Source organism: Pseudophryne corroboree, chromosome 3 (genome assembly GCF_028390025.1).
Source record: "Pseudophryne corroboree isolate aPseCor3 chromosome 3, aPseCor3.hap2, whole genome shotgun sequence".
In the NCBI taxonomy this organism is placed as follows: Eukaryota; Metazoa; Chordata; class Amphibia; order Anura; family Myobatrachidae; genus Pseudophryne; species Pseudophryne corroboree.
Genome location: NC_086446.1, coordinates 286,312,007 through 286,319,987, shown reverse-complemented (window position 1 = coordinate 286,319,987; position 7,981 = coordinate 286,312,007). Strand labels below are relative to the sequence as shown.

Sequence of the window (7,981 nt, the reverse complement as noted above, 5' to 3'; positions counted from 1 at the left end):
CCGCCCCCCGAGCAGGAGCGCTCAGGAAGAGGGAGGAGAGGAGGTAAGGACACACAAAGTGCCGCGGCGGGCGCCCCGTGCGGTTGCACGGTTCGCCCGCCACTATAAACGGCACTGGCCCAGGGGATACGTACCGTGGGCCTCACAGTTTTAGGGCCCCCCCCCCGGCTGGAGTAGCTCTGTCCCAGCTCTGAAGCTCCCCCGTCCTGCCAGCAACAGCAGCAGCATTGTGCTACAGTCAGCACACGCTGCTGCGTGTTGTCAGGTCTGTGGTGTTGCAGGGAGGCAGCAGCCTCCCTGCTTTCTTCTGCCTGTGCGGGTGTGTAGGGGAGACCGACCACCCCCTCTGGATTTACCCCTAGCTTAGGGGCCAATAACTCATAAAAAAAACAAAAAACAATCCTCGGAATTTGCATAAATGGGCGTGGCCACGTATCCCGCGATTAGGCCACCCCCCCCCAAACCCACAGCAGGCACAGCAATGAGATAGTGCCCCGCTGTCTCAAGTGCCCTGGGCCCCCCGGACTCATAATCCGCCCCTGGGGGCATGCCAGCAGCTCACAGAGCGCTGGGCACGCATGCCCCCTCACTGATGAAAACGGGGCGTGATTCGCGATCGCAGGTCCTCCGTGAAGACATGCCCCCTTTTCGTTGGCCACACCTCCTTTTCGCCGCGTGTGTGTCCCTCCTTCTGCCTGAAGAAAGCTGGGAGGTATGCACCCCTGCCTGTGCCATGCCCATACCATCTGCTTCTGCTCCTAGTCTCCTATAGATTTGGCCAGATCTGTGACTCATTTGACTAACTCCGCCCAGTGTTGTGACTCTGCCCAGCGTTAGCAAATGAGGCACAAAGTCACAGATCTGGGCTATTATATAGGAGATGTGTAGAGTTGAGATGTCAATGCAGGGGCGGAACTGTGGGAGGCAGTGGAGTCGGCTGCCGCCGGGCTCCTGACCTCAAGGGGGCATATCTCCACCGTCTCTCACTGCCTGATCATCTTTTTTCAACTCATTCTTGCAGACGGAGGGGCTAGGGGCGGTTGGCCCAGAGGGACACCATGTGAGTCCCTGCTAGGTCGGTCCCATGCAAACATCCGCGGCCGGCTGACGCTTGCTTCCGGGTTTGCGTTCCAGCAGCTGGAACACAACACAGAAGCTATTATCTGCTCCAGGCTCCAGCTAGCTGCCACTTCCGGGTGCCGTTAGACGGGAGCAGTGTCTGCAGCTGCAGCTGCTGGGCTCGTGTTAGTGGAAACATGTGACATGCACACCTGTTTTCATTGCCATTCGCTGTGTAGGGGCCGTTGTGGCCGGACAGAGCTGCCAGGGTGGTCAGAAGTGAAGCCATACCTCAGCAGCGTCAGGTAATTAACTGTCTCGGGACATCTCCACACTAGCTGACATCTGATCTGCACGGCCACAGTCATCAGTGTTGTGTGCAGCCCACTGCCTATTCATCTCCCCCTCCTGCAGCTCCTGCTGTTAACTGTTTACTGCCATTCCTATAGCCAGGGCCCAGGGTGGGAGCACAGGAACTGATACTCTATGTGGTGGGAGTCGTCAGCCCTAAGGATTGTGTCAGTGCACCTGATTTATGTATAACACATCAGACCCCCTGCATGCACACACACAGTAGGTAAACATAGGCTGCTGGACCTGGCACTGCAGGGGTTACTTTTACTTCCCCCTTCATCTGCTTCAGACAGTGTGCTGGGAGATAAGAATCGTCTGACCATGGAGGACGATCTGATTGGATAGTATGGGGGCAGGTGGAAGGTGTACTGTACTGTGCCTTGCTGAACAGTGTTTGCAGGTGAAGCGGGAAAGGTCCCATCCAGAGAGGTAAGAGGACACAGAGAGAGGAGGGGGGGGGGGGGGGGGGGGGCATGGTAAAAAGGATCACTATTGCATTCATGGGCAATTAATACCAATTACATTGACATCATCCATTTTTACTAGTAATTATTGGCTGCAATTAGTTTTTTTTATTATTTTGTTATTGATGACCAATATAGTTGTTCATTACATTGGTCCAATATGTAATCATAGGGGTAATTCAGACCTGATCATAGATGTGCAAAAAAACGCACATCTACGATCATTTTCTCTGACATGCGGAGGGACGCCCAGCACAGGGCAAGTCCACCCCGCATGCCGGGTCCTGCTCTCCCCTTCCCCGTATGCAGACATGCGAAAGCATCGCACGGCGGCGGTGCTTTTGCATGGCTTGAGTAGCCCTCTGCCTATGCAGCCTGCAAAGGCAGACAGCTGCCCACCGTGTTTTGGCCCGCTGCGTGTGCGTTGACACCCCGTTCCCGTCCTCCTCCAGGTCTTAAACTGCGTTCTGAAGAGAACGCAGTTTAGGACCTTGCACATGCGCTTATCGGCGTACGTGCATGTGACAGGGTCTGAATTAAGCCTCAAGTTCAGCTGTACGAGCAGTGCAGATACATTCATGTGACAATTATTTCTAATTGTTATACATTTGTAGATGTGGGTGGGGTGCGGGGGTCGAGGTGTAGTTGGGGGTGCTTTAATAAATGTTAGAAGCACTGTGTTTTGTGTGCATGTTTTTAAGTGAGGTGTGTGTGTGTGTGTTTTTAAGGAAAGTTGTGTGTTCAAGTAAAAGAGGTATGTGTGTGTGAGGCATGTGTGTAAGTGAGAGGCATGTGTGTGTGTGTGTGTGTGTGTGTGTGTGTGTGTGTGAGAGGCATGTGTGTAAGTGAGAGGCAAGGATTAAAGGAGGCATTTGAGCATTTCTACAGGACTATGGCCCTCATTCCGAGTTGTTCGCTCGCTAGCTGCTTTTAGCAGCAGTGCACACGCTAGGCCGCCACCCTCTGGGAGCGTATCTTAGCTTAGCAGAAGTGCGACCGAAAGGTTAGCAGAACTGCACCAATATATTTTCATGCAGTTTCTGAGTAGCAGCAGACCTACTCCTACATTGCGATCATTTCAGACTATTCCGTTCCTGTTTTGACGTCACATACATGCCCTGCATTCAGCCAGCCACTCCCCCGTTTCCCCAGGCTTTCATCTGACACGCCTGCGTTTTTTTAGCACACTCCCGGAAAACGGTCAGCTACCACCCAGAGACACCCCATTCATGTCAATCATTTACTGATCAGCAAAGCAACTGGAAAGAGTCACTCAACCTTGTGTGAAACTGCATAGTTTTTTGTGAAAGCACGTCGCGTATGCGCACTGCAACCCATACGCATGCGCAGAAATGCAGATTTTTAGCCTGATCGCTGTGCTGCAAACAACAGCAGCTAGCGATCAACTCGGAATTGTGGCCTATGTACAGAGCGCACACATGGTCTGGGTACACGCTACCTTACAAATATATGAAGGGGTGTCTGTTTCTGAATGCGTGTGTGTGTGTGTGAGAGGCGTGTGTGTGTGTGTGTGTGTGTGTGTGTGTGTGTGAGTGAAGAGGCATGTGTAAGTGAAAAGAGGCGTGTGTGTGTTTTTTAAAAATATATTGATACACCGCTGCGCCAAAGCATCTCCATCGAGACCCGCTGGCGGGTGAGAGAGCACTGTAGGTGTACTATAAAGGTATGCTGGTGTCTGTTTTATTGTAATGACTGACTTGGAGTGCGTCCAATTTGTATGTGTATCTATATTACTGTTGGGAAAGGTACCTGAGCACGCTACTACTGTTCACCCTGAGTGTCGATAGTTACGTATGGTATGTATGTGTATATGTAGGGGGGCACCAACATTTATCATGCCTCCGGGCGACTGGGACAAACTTACGCCACTGTGTCAATGGCCTATACCGGTCGCTCTCAAACTGTGTGCCGTGGCACCCTGGGGTTCCTCGGCACACTTGCAGGGGTGCCCTGGGTTGGTGGTCCAGGACCAATTCAAATTATCTATGGTCAATGTAATAGGCAAAACCAGTGCTGGTGGCTGCGATCATAACACATGTGGACAAACAGAAGCAAATCTTGTCCCTCACCACAGAATTGAACCTATGAATAACATATAAACCCAATTTACTTTACTTAATAATTCTAATGTAATCTTTCTAAATTTCTCAGTAACAAACTTTTGGCCTAGGGGTGCCGTGAAAAAAATTCTGTTACTCTAGGGTGACGTGATTCAGAAAAGTTTGGGAACCACTGACCTATATATTATGTTTTGTTGTGTGGTGTGGCTGGGGAAGGACTGGGAAGATTTAAGGCCAAGTTCTGTTGGCACAATATGTCAAATTTGGCATGTGGAATGAAAAGTTTTCTATAGTCTGGAACTGGTGGTGTCCTATACTGTATCTCGGTCTAATATGGGATGTTGTAGCTCTCTGTAGGTCTGGAGCAATTTTACATAATTGTATTTCACTGTCTGACTGATGGAGGTCAGGTAGACTGATACTTGTTCACTTGTAAACGGCAGGTTGACAAAACCCTAGCTCCAGATGGGTGTGGATCATTGGGTCGACAGTAACTAGGTCGTCAGTCATTAGGTCAACCACTATTGGTCGACAGTGAATAGGTTGACACCTGAAAAGGTCGACACTGTCATTAGGTCGACATGAACAAGGTCGGCATGGAAAAAGGTCGACATGGTTTAAAAAAAACATTGGTGTCTTTTTCTTTGAAAAGTGACCGGGAACCCCAATTAGTGCACCGTGTCCCCACGCATGGCTCGCTTCGCTCGCCAGGCTTCGGACAAGGTGCCTCGCTCCACTACCGCTGCGCACAGCACAGGTTACTATTCCCAATCATAGTCCATGTTGATTGTAAAGTATGAAAAAGTCAAAAAAAGTAAAACATTTTTGAAAAACTCATGTCGACCTAAAGCCCGGATACCTTCCAGATCAGATGAATTGTTATTTTATACAGGTAGAGTGTTTGATATCTATTCTAGATACATTGTTATGCTGGGAAACACTGAACTCTATATAAACCAAATGAGTGTGAGTTTTAAGGTTTAAATTGCATCTGAAATGCCATCACATTGTTAATCCCTAGTCCCCTGTTTGTCTCTCTGTTGTGCGTTAGCCACTCATTTGCAACAAAGTATAAACAAGAATATATACAGTACAATGTATCTAAAAGGCATTCACTGTGTAAAGAATAGATGCATGTATCAGTATATTGCTTTTCCTCTTATTTTGTACTAAATACAAATAAAGAAAGAAATCTGCGTGCATAAACGTAAAAACTTTAGAAAAGGAACTGATTTATGTTTGTTTATGTTTTGGCTATCTGACTCGGGTACCTACCCTATCCCACTAAGAGTTAGGAACAAAGGAGAGGACAAAGGAAAATAACTGTTGGGTGAAAATGGAAGTATTTATGCTATAACTGTATGTTATTAATTATCCACATTTATATTATATCAGCTAATGCTACACTGTTATTCCTTTGGATTTTTCCCCATTCCATTCCATAGACCTAAGAGGAATATCTGGGAATTTTCAACTGTATATATCACCAAGTTGCGAAGTAGGACAATGCTCCAGGAACCAGACAAGATTATCATTATTCAGACTGTCAGTTCTTTCTTATTTATGTTTTATTATCTCTCTATCTCTCTCTCTCTCTCTCTCTCTCTCTCTCTCTCTCTCTCTCTCTCACTAAATATATATATATATATATATATATATATATATATATATATATATATAGGAGTTTTTTAGTGGTTCGTTAAGAGACCTTTTTAACTTATCCCAACTATTTGTACAGTAAGCACTCCATCTAGTGGCTAATTCTCAAAGCAGAAGTTGCTAGTGTTAAAAGACAAAGCAGCTACTTTCCAGGTAATGGGAATGAGTACAACGTTGTGTAACTATTTGCTTATCATGATTTAACATATGTGTGATTAAGTGAAGCAGTCATTAGGTACCTCTTTGCAAAATCAAAGAAAAGGTAATTTACTAACCACAACATATACGTATATGTGACCACTCTGCCCATACATAATGTGCACCAACCTTCCATTTGTGGGAAGAGCCTTGATACAAATTATTAGTGGAACCATTTGTGGAGTTGCTGGTCCAGATGACAGAGGCCATCAACAAGTGTAAAACCTTCAGTTCAGAAGCATTACGATACTTTCTGGACCAATATCATCATTTATTACAACTTTAATATTTTTCTCCTGAAATGACTGCTCTTTCCTGTTTCATTTAAATAAACAAATGATTAGAGTGAGGTGGCATTGTCTCATTTATAATTTGTAATGTTCCAAAATCATGTATATAAATGTACTTAGCCATCTCTTGCTGTGGAGAAAAACTAGAAAATACCAGTGCTGGCTATTTAAGAATAAAATGAGAACGGATTGTTAAAAATAACACATTTAATATAATTACACATTAAAATTTCACAAATAACAAACAATCATATAGAATTGCCACATATCAAACTGTGCTGTTCATTTGTTATGCCATGATCTAGTTAATATTCCAAAAAACTGTCCAGGATTCACTCATCGATTAAATAGTGTCACTGAGATAAGCAGCAATAATACCAGTTTAGGTTTTTAATATCCCAATATAATTTGGTCATAGAGCTGTTACCGGTAGGCCCAGATGCAGATTGTAGTCTCCTTGTTGTCAGCTGGAAAGTATCTCCCTTTTAGATGTGAGAGGGTAGGATCGTCCGAAGAACGCTGCAGTGTAGATTCCAGAGATGCAGGAGAGTGACCCAATATCGCAAGTGATAACTGATGGATCCAAGTGGCAAGGCACAGTGATGTGAAGATCTCTACGCGTTTCGTTGGTGTAATGTGTCCTGCTTCCTCAGGAGCATGTCTTGCTGTGGGGCACTGGGCAGACTAATGGCCTCATGTAGACTTGGATACAACTTATACTAAAACCAAAACTTAGATGACCAATAAATAAGTGAATACATTGGTAAAGAAAGGTTATATGTACAGTATGGTAACTTTATTTCTAATAATCTCTCTATAATTTGGTGTGTGTCTTTTGCAGCATTTCCTCATGGTACACTACCAGCCTCTGGGCTCTGGCTGATGGTACTCTGGCACTTGTGGCTCGTCAAGAGTCAACTTACCCTGGCGGTCATGGATATTCTGGAATAGTGCCCATCCACTTAAAGGTGCACTGGGCACACAAGACCTGCATTGCACCATATCTAGTAAAATCATATTTGAGACAATTATTTAAATTGATTCAACCAAATCCAGGTATGAGACTAGCCCTAATGCCATCAGCATGGTTGAACAGATGAACATTAAGCATATTAGAGGATAGTAGTTAATGAGAAATATTGCTACAACATGAGAGTGAATGTGAATATTTAAATTGTGTGATAGCCGCTAAGAGGAATACTTATGATTAGGGATATAAAAGTTTAAATACAAATACGACTAAGGAAGGAAAATAAAAAGTGAAAATAAAAATGATAATTAGTGAATGAATGACTATATGAACAAAAAAATAATAAATATTCCCCCAATCTGAAATAAAAAAATTCTATATCCTCATTATTAACAGCCAACTTCTTGCGCCATACTATTATATGTGCATATATATTATATTTTTTTCTGTATCTTCCATGATTAATGTTTATATAGTGGCAAGCTGCTCAATCAGATTGTGATGTCACTCAGGTGCTAAAAGGGAGGGGTAATTCTGTGTAAGAAAAACCAATTTGTGTTCCCTAATGCACACTGAGTGAAAAATAATGATACTACATAATAATCAGATAATACGGAGATCTTAGTTGCGTATATCGTATATCTGCATATATAGGGTTAAGCCCCCAGGCCGATCGGCAAGGTGTCTCCGTCATTGGGGGTCCCTAATACTAGGTATGGGTCCGGGGTGCAGGACCCCATCACGTCGGCACAGGTCGACTACCCCAGGTCAGCACACAGGTGAAAATTAATAAGGGTTAATAAGAAGCACATAGGTGCTATGTAAGTGAAGTGTGATTAAAATACAAAAATATATACAAAGTGATAGGGAAAATCATAAGTGTTAATAAAGTGTTAGGGTGTGCCA

The 7,981-nt window shown here is 44.7% G+C and overlaps 1 long non-coding RNA gene across 1 annotated transcript; it reads left to right on the top strand.

Moving 5' to 3' along the window:
• Positions 1-1,012: 1,012 nt before the first annotated feature.
• LOC135057710 (uncharacterized) lies at positions 1,013-5,576 on the top strand. Its single transcript, XR_010244316.1, has 3 exons — positions 1,013-1,364; positions 1,703-1,842; positions 5,404-5,576. It is a non-coding gene; the product is annotated as an uncharacterized LOC135057710 (long non-coding RNA).
• Positions 5,577-7,981: the final 2,405 nt, after the last annotated feature.